The sequence below is a fragment of the Canis lupus genome, chromosome 6 (genome assembly GCF_011100685.1).
Source record: "Canis lupus familiaris isolate Mischka breed German Shepherd chromosome 6, alternate assembly UU_Cfam_GSD_1.0, whole genome shotgun sequence".
Lineage (NCBI taxonomy): Eukaryota > Metazoa > Chordata > Mammalia > Carnivora > Canidae > Canis > Canis lupus.
The window spans coordinates 66,374,235-66,387,870 of NC_049227.1; the positions used below are offsets into that span (position 1 = coordinate 66,374,235).

Sequence of the window (13,636 nt, forward strand, 5' to 3'; positions counted from 1 at the left end):
CTACCTGCCTCTCAGGGAGTTAGATCAAGAGAGATTAGATCTGCTTATGTACTTTGTAAATTTCATATTGCTAAAAATGTTCAACTATTTGTGCTGTTCATATAAAATCTTCTCTTCCTGCTGTCATACCGGGTCTTTCATTCTCCCATAACCAAGGATTACCAGGAAATGATGCCTTTAGTTATCAAGATAAAAAGGCTATCTTATTTACTATCTTCTGAGATGTTCCCCCTCCAAAGTGGCAGGGTGACTGCAATCATCCATCCATGCCCTTTCTGTTATCAACTCAGTGCTAAATGATTAAGGTGCTAAAGTACTTCGGTTTGTTCTAAATTATTTTCCATGATGTCCTTGGGACAAATGAGGTGCAAGAGCTATTGGAGATAACATAAAAACGTTCATGAAACATCATCATTTCTCAAGTAGCACACAAAATAAACTTCAAACATAATTTCACGTGATTTAATTTGAGCTGGAACCAGGGACATTATAGAAAGTATATAAGCAGCAGAAAAAAAACAAAAAACAAAAAAACACAAAAAAACCTAAGTAGGGACATCTGACTCTTCTCTCTCTCTCTCTCTCTCTCTCTCTCTCTCTCTCTCCCCCACTCTATTTCTGTCAATGCCCCTGTAATAAGTTAGGCACTTGGAGACATTATCTTTGAGCAGCATTTGGTGAACTGCACTAAGGGTAGGAGAGGCTGTCTTTAGCCCTGGCATGGAGATCTTTCTTAGCAACACGTACTGGGTGTGCTACTCCAATGAAGTACTTAAATACCATTAGTGGTTTCCTTGTAAAATTGAAGCTGCAACAGTTACAGTTTATCTCAATGGTTTGCCTGGACACAGAGGGTGTAGTAGTCACCAGCGCCTGCCAGTCAGCCTGCATGTGAAACCAGACTCAACCTGTATTTGAAATCTCTGCCACTTAACTGCCTATGTGACTTTGGACAAGCTTCTGCATATCTCTGTACCTCAGTTTCTCGTAGGAAACATATTAGTTCCCACCTATATAATTTAGAAGTATTTTAAATGGGATAATGCTCATAGTGTTTAGAACATTGCCAAACATGCTCAGCATTTAAATAGGTATTGATTTCTCATGAAATTTTGAGCATATCTTAATTTAACATTTAGAAACATAAGTGCTTTCATGTGTTCAGAGAATACTTAACCATCCATCAGGAATTTAGGTTAATTTCCCTAAGAAATGATTCATCACACTCCTTGCATTTAATCTTATTCTCACTTTATTTTCTAGATTTATCTTTAATATATCTTTCCCCACTTCCCAACATTTACATACCATCTTGGTTTTCCGAGAACAAACACACTTCATCACCAGTTATTTCTATCCTTGTCCTTTCCTTTGCTTCAATGTTGTAACACATTTCATCATTTCTTCTTATCATTTACTGATGATAACTGCTGTATTACTAAAATAGACATCAGTTGCAATTACAGAGTAGCTACACAGGGTGCTATTCCAAGCACAGAGAAATTTTTTCCTTGAAATTGAAGCTGATGTACTTGAGGCACATTAAAAACAAATTAAGATCCACTCACTACTACCAATATGGGTTACCACAACAAAAAATTGCATGTGGATATTATACACAGTAACAGAGAACTCATAGGAGAAAAAAAGTAGAACATGAGTTATAAATCACAGTAAGTTAATAGAAGACTGTTAGCTCTGATTTTCCTTTTTTTCTTGTAGAACCTTTTAATTACTGCATTTCTAATGCACTTACATTTGCCAGTAGTTCTCTTTTTTATTCTTCTAATAATAGTTCCTAAGGTACATCCTATAAATTACACCTTTCCTTTTCCTCTCCCTCTTCTCTTTAAACAATTCTGAGAGAGAGAGAAAAAAGAGCAAACTGTAATTTTAAGTAACTCCTTTGGATTAGTTCATGTGCTCCTTAAAAAAAAAAAAAAAAAAAAAAAATCTCCAACTGTCATTAGCACTGTGCTTTCCTGTCCCCATTCTTATACATGCCAATTTATAAGCCGCAGCATTGCTGCTGGCCTGCCGTTTTTCTATTAAGGCACCAACTCTAGACAAACAAGCCCTCTCCATTCACTCCCTACATTCTTTACTTTTTTAACTTGTTCTAATTCCAGGTTTCCTCTAAGGACCCTCAATTTCAAAACCCTTCATTAGGCTGACCAAAAGTACTTCTGTTTCCTTTTACACTATAAAAGGCTAGCTTTCTCCCCAATCTCATTTGTTCAGTTTTGTCTCTTAACCGCCTTACCTCTTACATCACTCTTTGCAAGGACAGTGCCGTTTTTTTTTTTAATTCTTTAATCCTTGTCCCTCTATTTGAGATGCCTCTGGAACTCTCACCTCCAGATTAAGGAGAAGAAATAAGTGTTACCACTGAACTTGCCAAACAAGTTAAGGGATGACTATCGTTCCTGCATTTGATAAAATGGCAACATATCATAATTTAGAAATCCTGGGAAAAGCAATTACTTGGGACAGAGAAAAATTTATGGCAAGAATGACTCTGGCAAATAATTAGGTATAAGAAGAATAGAAATTATTTTTTTTCCACGCAAAGATAGAGACATTCATTCACATAATAAATACCCCCGATCCTCTACTACACCAGAGTCTGGAATGATAATAATGATTCTAACAGTAAAATATCTTCTTGCTGGCATAAGTTATTTTTTGTTGCACTCTTTGCTTCAATTCTTCACTCTTCACATGTTGCCGTTCAAAGTCAAAAGGTACACATAAGACTTCGAACACTTGCTTTTAGGTATTCAATTCAATGTCATTTCCCTTAAACACTTCAACCGAAATAGTTTAAATTATGATAATAAAGTGATGAATTTGAAAAGTAAAATGTTTTTATCTCTCCCTTCCCTTTTCCTGCTTTTTTCTACCAGTAGAAGAAAAGTCCAAGAGTGTGACAATTTGAAGTAAAGCCACAAATTGGATAACAAATGTTTAGTGAGTGAAGTTGTTTATGGCCCCCAAGGAAATTATACTTAAGAAAATTTTGTTTCATGTGTTTTTACAGATTTGGTTACCTTTCTAGGGACGCCTGGGTGGCTCAGCGGTTGGGCATCTGCCTTTGGCTCAGGGTGTGATCCTGGGGTCTGGGATGGAGTCCCACATCAGGCTCCCCAGAGGGAGCCTGCTTCTCCCTCTGCCTGTGTCTCTGCCTCTCTCTCTGTGTCTCTCATGAATAAATAAATAAGATCTTTTAAAAAAATAAAATAAATAAAAATAAAATAAATAAAATAAATAAACAAATAAGATCTTTTTAAAAATAAAATAAATAAAAATAAAATAAAATAAGATCTTTTTAAAAAATAGAGCCTTTCTATGTTCAACAAAGTAGGTAGGGAACATATTTTTCCCAGTTGAAAGGAGAAAAAAGTTGCATGTCAACTATATTTCAATAAAAAATAAAAATAAAAAATGTTCTTCACAGAATAAAAAAAAGAGAAAAATAAACAAGTGGCATAGCTAGTAGAAAAAAGCAAGATTGAGGCTAAAACACAGGTTTTCCAAATCCTGGTTCGATTTTTTTCATCATAACACATCCCTCTTCCTTTTAAAAATACAATGCTAATGTAAACCAGCAGTCTTTTGTCATATGAATAGTAAAATATATACCACATTCACAGTTAGCTTATGTTTTATATATTTCATAGATATTAAGATATTTGAAAACAAGTTTTTATCAAAATCCTTGGTAAAGTTTGCACTTTCCTTTTATGTGTTCAATTTTTTGATAAAATTTTAATATATATATTTTATATACAGTAGGAAAAATGCCTGTATACTTTGATTTCAAAGTGAAGTGAATTTTGAAATTCTGAGGCATGACTCTGACATCAAAGATATTCAAATAATCATCTCACTGATAACATTAACTTGATTGAATATTGCAGTCTTCTTGGTTAGACATATTTAAAAGTTGTTTTCTGTTGCTTTGCTTAGAAAAGTGCAGCTTCTAAGGAGAATTCAGGCAGGAGCACTAGTGTGTTAGCTTTCAGAGAAAAAAATGGACACATTTGTGTAGAATTCACGTGCACCTTTAAATTTTAAGTGCAAGACATCCCACGTCTTGTGAAAAGTAAAGGTAATTCTCAATGAAATTTAACTGAATGTATGTAATTATCATGTTCTGAGTATGATCATTATTTTGCTAAAGTTGCTCTAAGGATATGGATCTTAGAACTCAAAGACTACAATCTCCCTGAACAAAGTTTCAGTATCTTAGTAGTTAGAACTCAAAATGATAAAATATACTGCCCAAAAGGTCTGTTTTCTAAAAGTAAGATGACTCTAAATTCAAAGGAAAGCATAAAATTATTTTTTGTATGCTTTTCTTTTCCTTATAATATACTTTTCTTTATCACTGGTTCCTCTTTTCCCATTTCCTGTATCTATTTTGGCCTCACTCTTCGACTTCATTTCACTGTAATTTTCTTTACCCTTATTCTATAACCTGTCACTTCTCTTAGAATTCCCTTGTCTCATCTTCACCTGAGATTAGCCTCTAGCCTATAATACACAAAAGGGGGGTGAGACCATTCCGTGTACTGAAAACATAACACTCCAGCTTATAATATTTTTTTTTTCCATTTGAAGCCTTTCTTTCTGTGGTAATAGAAACCTTTAACCATGTCTTTCTCCATTCTGTTCTATAATCCATCACTTCGCTTTTCCACACTCAACTTGGAGGTTTTGACCCTCCTTCTCTATTACTCTCTTTGAGATCTGAACCTCTTTCATCCCTTTTGCTATATTGCATGCCTGTCTCCTCTCAAAAGCTCCCTACTTCTGTTCATGGCAGCTGATCCTCTAGATATCTCATCCAGGGAGGGGATGTAGAGGAGAAAGCCCACCAAGTGGTTTCACTTTCAAATACTAAATGTGAACGTTGGCTGGAGTGCCAAGTGGCAAGTCTGTGATAGTACAAACAGTAAGCACTATGGGGGCTCAACACTTTTGAATTATTTCCCTGTGTATATCTGGACTCCATATCTGTGTCTGAATAATCATGTGCTTGTCTCAAGTTTGTTAGGATTATTCAGTGTAGTCATTCAGACCAAAAGGCTGAAGCTGTAACAGAAATACTGCCAAGCCAAAGAGTTTGACTTAGGTTCAAAATAACAAAAAGTAATTAAAATATATTAAGCTATATTGTGTGAATGACAACTATTCAGAGCTCAAAAATAAGACGTCACTTCAGATATGGCTATTAAAAAGACTAGAAATCATATTCAAGGATGCCAGAAACTCACTGTGCTTTGTTGTGATTCAAATAATTCTTTTAAAGTGGATATGCATCCAATAGCGCCGTGTACTCGGTAACATTTGATAAACCCTTGTTTAAATGGATAGAAACTGCATAATAAGAATTTTGTCAGACAACTATTTGGAAGAAAAACTCATGAGCCACACTCTTCTTTAAAGTGACTTAACCCCACGAGTTTCCCTGTTGAGAAACACTGGTAGTGTCCTGGAGATTTGCTTGGCAGGCAGGATAGATGAATCTAAGCTTGATATTTATAGGGCCTCTGCTGAGGTGAGTATCTCCCACTTCACTTACCTGCTTCATTTGTCAATCAATATTTATTGTTCATCATGAACAATTTAGGTTCTTTTTCTCACAGGGCTGGGCTGGGATAGAAATAAATTAGTTTATATTATATCCTAATATAAACAGTTAACAAGGCCTTCCCCTGGCTCCTCAGTGCTTCAGGCCAGGACATTTTCTGGAGTGAGCTTATGGTTTTGTGTCTAAGGTAGAGGAAATAGGTTGATGGACTTTACCAAAGCACTAATCATCTATTGAGCACTACCTCTATCCAGCACTTTTGAAGATGTTTACATAAATAATCTCATTTTCAGGCTCCCAACACATCAATCCCCTTTTCACAGATGGGGAAACTGAGGCACTAAGCAGTTGAAGGTTATACAGCAAGTGGTTGAGCCAGGGATGCAACCCAGCAATCTGACTTGAGAGACTGCCCTTTTAACAAGTAAGGCTGTCCTAGGGTAACTGAGTTAATGAATTCAACTCCCATTGTGTGAAGTTGTGGTTTTGTTTTGTTTTCTGTCTGCCAGGCTCACTTCACTGGGTTGAATTATGCTGAATAGATTGCTTTGTCTACAGTGGCCAGCACAAAAGGTTTTGTTGTTGTTTTGTTTTTTGTTTTTGGGTGAAACTCCTACTCTTGGCCTGATTATTCCAAAAGCAAAATACCAGCATTATCAGGAGGACACTAGGTCACTGTCCCTGGGCAGCAGGTATAGAGAAGCCAGGGGAAGGAGGGACAGAAGAAGCCCAAGTCCTGCTGGCAACAGCCCTATAACCAGATTAATTGTGAAGATAGAATCTAGAGAAATGATCACTTTGGTCACCAGGTTAAGGGTTCTAGCCAAGGAACACAGAGTTCAGGGCCTAAGGTAAGGCTAAGAGAGCACAAGGGAAATGAGGTCAAAAACACAGGTGTTAGAATACCAGACTACATCAGGAAAACAGGAGTAGAAAAATTATACCACAGCTCAGGCTCACCATGTAGGATGGGGAAAGGTCAAACTGCCGGATAACAGAACAAACAGTGCACTACACTTGGGGTCCCTTCTGCATCTGTAGCTACCATAAGAACCCCTTTGAGCCTAGCCTATCTACTTTTTCTGTAAGGTCCTGATGGTGAACACCAGGAGCATAATCTCTCACTTTTAGTTCTAGGTTCCTAAACTGGTGGAGCTATATCTAGGAATGTGTAAAAAGGTTTCATTTTCCACTCTGCTTTTTCATTGACCTCCTTGTGTTGGGCTATCTCTTCTGAGGGAGAATCAGACAGACTGAAGAGCTTCTTCAGCAGTTGCTGACTATCATACTAGAATCTACTATAGGAGAATAAGAGCTAGCTCAGAGAATCCGTCATTCTTCTAGTCATAAGAATTAGGACCTTGGATAAGAGAGATATTGTTTGGTATATTGTTTATAAGTTAGCTGGGCATTCAATCTTGACCTAAATCCAGAGCCTGCTACATTGTATGGCACCCTAAAGACATACTTAGGCAACACTGATTCATTTCTGCATTGCAGGATACCCAGTTTGTTTATTTATGACATTATTATTTATTTAAATTTAGTTCTGAGGCCACCATGATCTGTCTTACCAGGTAGTTTCAAATTCTGAATTCTAACCGGGTTTCAGTTTGTTCTCAAGTCTTTAGTTATATTCAGTGAATCAACAGATAGTTTCATAATTTCAAGAATAATATTTTATGGGGTAAACATATTTGGGGTTGTAGAATTTGGACATCTTCTAGTTTCACAACTATAAATACAAACAGATACACATTGTTTTAATTTTAAAGGCCAGACCTGAAAGGTTCCACTTGCCAGGATGACACTAGAAGCTTCCTGGCCAGTATCCTGCTTATTGTTTAAGTCAGCTTCTCTTCGCGTAGTCAGATCCTGCTGACAGTATCATAGGCTCTCGAAGAAATGGAAAAGAACTGTATTCTATGAACTCAAAGTATGTAAATACGTGAAAATATCTGAGCCACGGAAATATTTCCTCCTTCGTGTTTCAGACGTATAAATTAGAAAAACTGGGCTCTGTCAACATGACAGAAGTTGTCATTTTGGAACCCTGGTGAGAGATTGGGACTTCTCCAAGCTATCAGTGGAGAAGAACAAAATCCTATAAATGGATGGGGCAAGAATGCTCACATAAAACTCCAGCTGCTATCTCAATCTTCATTCCTCATAAACTTGTCCTCAGTGACCACTTCTACTCTGTTCATGATATGCAGAGTCCAGAACACTGAAGAGACAAATAGGAATCAGACTGAGGTTACTGAGCACAGAGATCTGGGTATAAGAGAAAACCAAGATTGCAAACTGAATATGGCCTCTTAGACCCACGTCAAGGAAGACATTCCTTCCCGACAATGAACTGTAGATGATATTGAGTTCAGCAGAGACTTGAGGGAGGAAATAGAGCATAGGAACGCCAACTGATATAGCCTGGTTAGAAGAGAAGGTGACCTCATTCCTCTGCTTTAGTTTTGGGATGATGCTGGGCGAGGCATTCCCTACAATATTCCCTACCAGTATCAATTCCCAATGATATCTCTTCTACCTGCCTCTTGCTCTTCTCTACAATTGCCTCCATGGGTCACTGCCTAAACTCAATAAATTGAGCTCTTTCAGCACAAAAATCTTTAATTCATTATAACCCCAAGATGTCAGTTTGATGCAACACAGTGAATGACTGCAAAACTGAGTCAAACATATATGTCAGTTTGAATTCTGGCTTTGACATTTACTATCTGGGTCTCCCTGGGAAGACCTCAGTATCTCCATGGTAAAATGGGTAAAATAGTACCAATCTCACATAGATTACTAGAGGATTTAAGGGATAATATATACATAGTATAGGGCCTTGCACATGGAAGTTATCAGTATATCATAGTTTTGTTTATTATTTCCCTATACCAATATCTGTATTCATTTGCTGTGGCTGCTGCAACATATTATCACAAGCTGAGTGGCTTTAAACAACAGGAATTTATTCCTTCACAATTCTGGAGGTAAAACATCCAAAATTAAGCTGTCAGTATGCTTGGTTTCTCCTGGAGACTCTGAGGGAGAATCCTTTCCATGTTTCTCTCCTAGTTTCTATGGCTGCCAGAAATCTTTGGTATCCACTGACTTGTAGACATATAACTCCAATCTCTGCCTCTGTTTTCATGTGGCCTTCCTTTCCATGTCTCTGTGTGTCTTCTCCTTTTCTGTTACTTATAAAGACATACGTCATTGGATTTTGGGCCCACCCGAATTCAGGATGATCTCATTCAGAGATCTTTACCTTAATTGCATCTGCAAAGATCCTTATTCCAAATAAGATCACACTGAGAGGTTCCAAGTGAACATATCTGTTGAAGGAACATTGTTCATTCCACCACAAAACATGTAATTAGCTGGATTGTATCCCTCCAAGTTCGTATGTTGAAGCCCTGACCCCCAATACCTCAGAATGTGACTGCACTTGGTAGACAGGGCCCATAAAGAGGTAATCCAACTTAAAATGAGGCCATTACTGTGAGCCCTAATCTAGTCTGACTTGTGTTTTTATAACAAGAGGAAATTTGGACACAAAGAGAGATACCAGGAATGCACATGCACAGAGGGAAGCATACTCTGTGTGAGATGCAGTAGAAAGGGGCCATTTGTTTAGCCAAGGAAAAGGCCTCACATTGAGCTTGTATTTAGAGCCTCTAGAGCTGTGAGAAAATAAATTTCTGTTGTTTAAGCCACTTAGTCTGTGGTATTTTGTTATGGCCACCTTCACAGACTAATACAATACATAAAACTAATGAGTGGCTTGCTTTCTTTGGTTTCTTTAAGGGTCTAGCAGTTTACACATGGAATCTGATTTTTTTGTTGTTGTTTTTCGCTTTTGTTTTTCACTGTTTTAAGTACAGTCTTTATTTTTTATTTTTTTTATATTAACATACACTGTATTACTACTTGCAGACGTAGAATTTAGTGATTCATCATTGGAGCCTGACTTCTTGCAGTATGCTCATAAACCCCTTGTTTGCAGTAACCTCACAATGTGAGGGAAGCTCTCTTCCCTTCTGCTTAGATACTGCTTAAAACAGTAGGTAGTGCCACTTTCCCCAGATTCTGTTGGATGTTACAGCTGGACTGAATGAAATACAGTGAATATAGTCCAGGACCTGACAACTAAAATTCTATGGTATCTCAGACCATAATAATGCATAGTATGGTTATTGTGAAATATAGAAGGTGTAGAGGATTCAGATTAAAGAGGACCATTATAAGCTCGTTTTCTTGTGATCTACCTTTTCCTTTTGCAAGTTAAATTTTAAAAAAATCTGGTTAATTGACAGTTTTGGTTATTAAAGTAAAATAAAAATCCTAAGATGTATATGTGATATTTTATCCCATTTCAACTTAAGAGCCATTTCACTCGTATTTTAAGTTACCTATTCTACTGTTTTCCATTAGCAAATTCTAAAAATAGCCTTCATGAGCATGAAATTTTGCATCTTTTAATTTATGGGCTTGAAAAAACCCTAAACTCCTAAGTGTTATCTTTTTTAACTAGCTTATGATTAGCACAGCTGTTATTTCAGTTCATTGTTTCATTGCTTTTGTAAAGCACTTTGGGATTTTTACGAAGGTGCTAAGCTTATAGTGTATTTTTAATCACCAATTCAGTTATCATTATCTTTGTCATTAAAAACAGCACATCTGTAAGCCTATGCTGGCACTCAATATACATAAGCAATTAACAGTAAATATTAATAATGATATCGTCAGCCTCTAAAACAGAAAGCCAGAATGATATTTATTTATTTATTTTTTTTTTAAATTTTTTTTTTATTTATTATTTATGATAGTCACAGAGAGAGAGAGAGAGAGAGGCAGAGACATAGGCAGAGGGAGAAGCAGGCTCCATGCACCGGGAGCCCGACGTGGGATTCGATCCTGGGTCTCCAGGATCGCGCCCTGGGCCAAAGGCAGGCGCCAAACCGCTGCACCACCCAGGGATCCCCAGAATGATATTTAAAGAAGCATATATAGTTCTTTCAAACTTTTCTCTGACAAGTATGATTTCAGATGTATTTATTGTTGAGATATTTATCTGATAGATATTTATCTGATAAGATATTACTTATGAGGGGCATACCTAGAGGTTTTTAGGACAATACATCAACCAGTACTCTGGGGGTGGATCTCACATTGTTCTCTCTCAACAATAGTTGGCAGCAGGTAACATTCCTTTCCTCTGTGTCTATTCTGACCTGCTCCAAGGTCAAGACAATGAATATGTGATCCACCACTCAGTTACCTCCGAAAATTCATGGATTTCTTACAGTTACTTTAATCTATATGTTCCTTCACCGTATTAACATCAATAAATAGGTTACTAAGAAGATCAAGGGATACAAGGCTATAGATACTCTAATCTCTATGGCTAATGTGAGTGTTGGAATGATACTGGAAGCATCATGATTCAAGTGCTTTGAACAGACTTCTTGGTCTAGACTGTAAGTTCTCCAGAAGTGGTTCTCCCTCTGTCATTGTTTCCCAAGTGCTTAGCACAGTGCCAGGCACCCAGGAGGTGATCAATAAATACTTTGTAATGGGTAAATTAGTGAATGAGGAAACTGCAAAATGTATCACCACTCTTCATTAGGAAAAATATTATTAGTTGCTTAGTCAACAGTGATAAATGGTACTGAACTCCATCTGGCGAAATTAAAACAAAAAACAAAAACCACATAGGCCACTTTGCCTCAGGCTCAAGCAAAGCATTATCAAGATGTAGACAGAGGAGCAAACATAGGCACACATCTGTGAAATAAGGAAGTAACAGCAATTACACATATCTCACAACCCATCAAACAGTTCAGACAGAATATATAAACATGGTATCTACAATGTTACCTCCCCACACCCCTCCCCACCTCCAAAAAATAGGACATTTGAAATCTTAGGAAGCCTCTAGAGGAAATGCAAAATCAAATGGAATATACTGTGAAAAGTTCTTGGAGGAAATAAATTTTCAATCCAATTTTGAAGAAAGTGTGAGCTCTCATTTGGTAAGAAGTACAAAATTGATAGATTAGGAAGCCACTGTAGGAACTTGAAAAGCTTAATGGAATTAAGGGATAGCATAATGTGAACAAATTTTTTTAATGAACTCATACAACATAGAAACAGGAAAACTTGATAGAGTATATGGAGATATGTTCTAAGAATATATTAAGCATAATACAATGGCCCATTTCTGTAAATAATATCCTTGGGCCCTAGCAGGAGGGAGGCTGGCTCAGATAATGGCTTCCTGAAGTCAAATTGTTGTACTTGCCTACACAAGCCTAGTTAATAATCTTTCAAAATCTAACCACCTGTGAGTGAGACATTGAGGAAGTAGTAATAAATAAACTATTTTACTGCACCTTAGGGAAACACACTCATAATTTTACCCTACCTGAATCATGGGAGAGTAATTGTGATACCTTAGACATGGTTTTCTATAAAATCACAGGCTTTGGCTATATACATTAGGTGAAGTAGAGAATCAAATCAATCAATAATGTTGAGTAAAGAATAAAACTACAAAACAAAACTTCTCCTTCAATTACTGAATCATTAAGATAAGTGAGTTTTATAAAGAGTACATTTTCTAGATCAGTGGCTCTCATTTTGTTTAAAACAAAATAAGCACTATCTATTGACTGAATAAATAGCATGTTTCACACTTCTTTTGGAATAAGTGTTATGATACTTAGAAAATCAAGGTTTCATTTACAAATATTTCTGACTTCAAATATAGCACCGAGTACTACCCCTGTAGTTGTGGGAGCAGTTCTCAGAGAAGAGGGGTTGGTTAAGGCAGTGCAAAATGTCTTGAAAGGTATTTTTACAATGTGCCTGGTTTGGGCCATTGTATGCTTTTTAAAATAAAACTAAAAGTGGAATTCTTCAACAGTGTTTTCTGGTATAATACATTCTTCTAACTGGAAAAGGTTAGGGACCATCGAGCTAGACAATTGCTTGGATCTGTGCTGACAGTTGTGACTTTCTAGGATCACAGGATTAAAGAGCATCTCAGCAGATTTGACATCTTTGGCTGTCTTTGTGATTGATGCTCATCACAGTGGCCAGAACCATGATGAGACTAACCCCATCAGTCATTAAGGAAGGCTGTCATTTCATGCATATTGCCATGATTTGAAGACATATCTAAATAGTGGAAGCATTGAAACTGCAACACGGCCAATCCCTTAAATTTAGCTATTTATCACTTATTACAGGATCTAGAGTCAATGACCAGGGTGATGTATATTAATAATGAAGATGGCTTGATTTAAATAGTTTATTGTCCATAGGTGTAACTTAAGTGTAATTTGTTTCCTTTTTCCTCAAAATAACCATGGTTAAGACTGGGAATATTAACTGTCAGAAATTACTTAACTAAGAAAATGATTTAATTTATCCCATAACAGATTTAAATTACATCAGAATTGAATGGGGGGGGAAGCATAAAAATTGTGAAATGCAAAGAAAATGAAAATGTGGAAGAAATACATCATTAAGTCATTAGTTCAGATAAATCATTTTGCTTAGTATAGAGAGCATAGTTAATAATGGATTATCTTCAAAAATGCTTGAAACGTGGCATTGCAAAAGGTAGTTCTGTTCATTTTTTTTAAAAAAAAGTTTTGCAAAGTCAGATAATTTTGAGAAAAATAGTACTGCAGAAGGTACCAAAATTGCTAGACACAGCATCTCAGTTAAAAATAACTACAAATAGAAAGCTATCCTTGGCATAACAAAAAATAAACTAAAAAAAGAAAGTTTTGTTTCTAGGGAATCAAAGATCTCTAGCAGGGGCAAATGGCAAAAATACTTAAGTTGAAAAAGAAATAAATGTAAAGAGTTTAACCATTGAATTAAAATTAGATTGAAAACAAAACAAACCCAATTATCATAAATGATCTTTAAAATGGTGAAGGTTAGAAGATATTTTAAAATTATGTATTCAAGTTAGATTAGTGAATTTTTATACAATAGGGGCCACCGTCTACCTACGTT

At 36.4% G+C, this 13,636-nt stretch overlaps 1 protein-coding gene across 1 annotated transcript in view; it reads right to left on the bottom strand.

The window, feature by feature from the left end:
- Positions 1 to 13,636, bottom strand: part of ADGRL2 (adhesion G protein-coupled receptor L2) — a 619,868-nt gene that overhangs the window by 239,639 nt on the left and 366,593 nt on the right.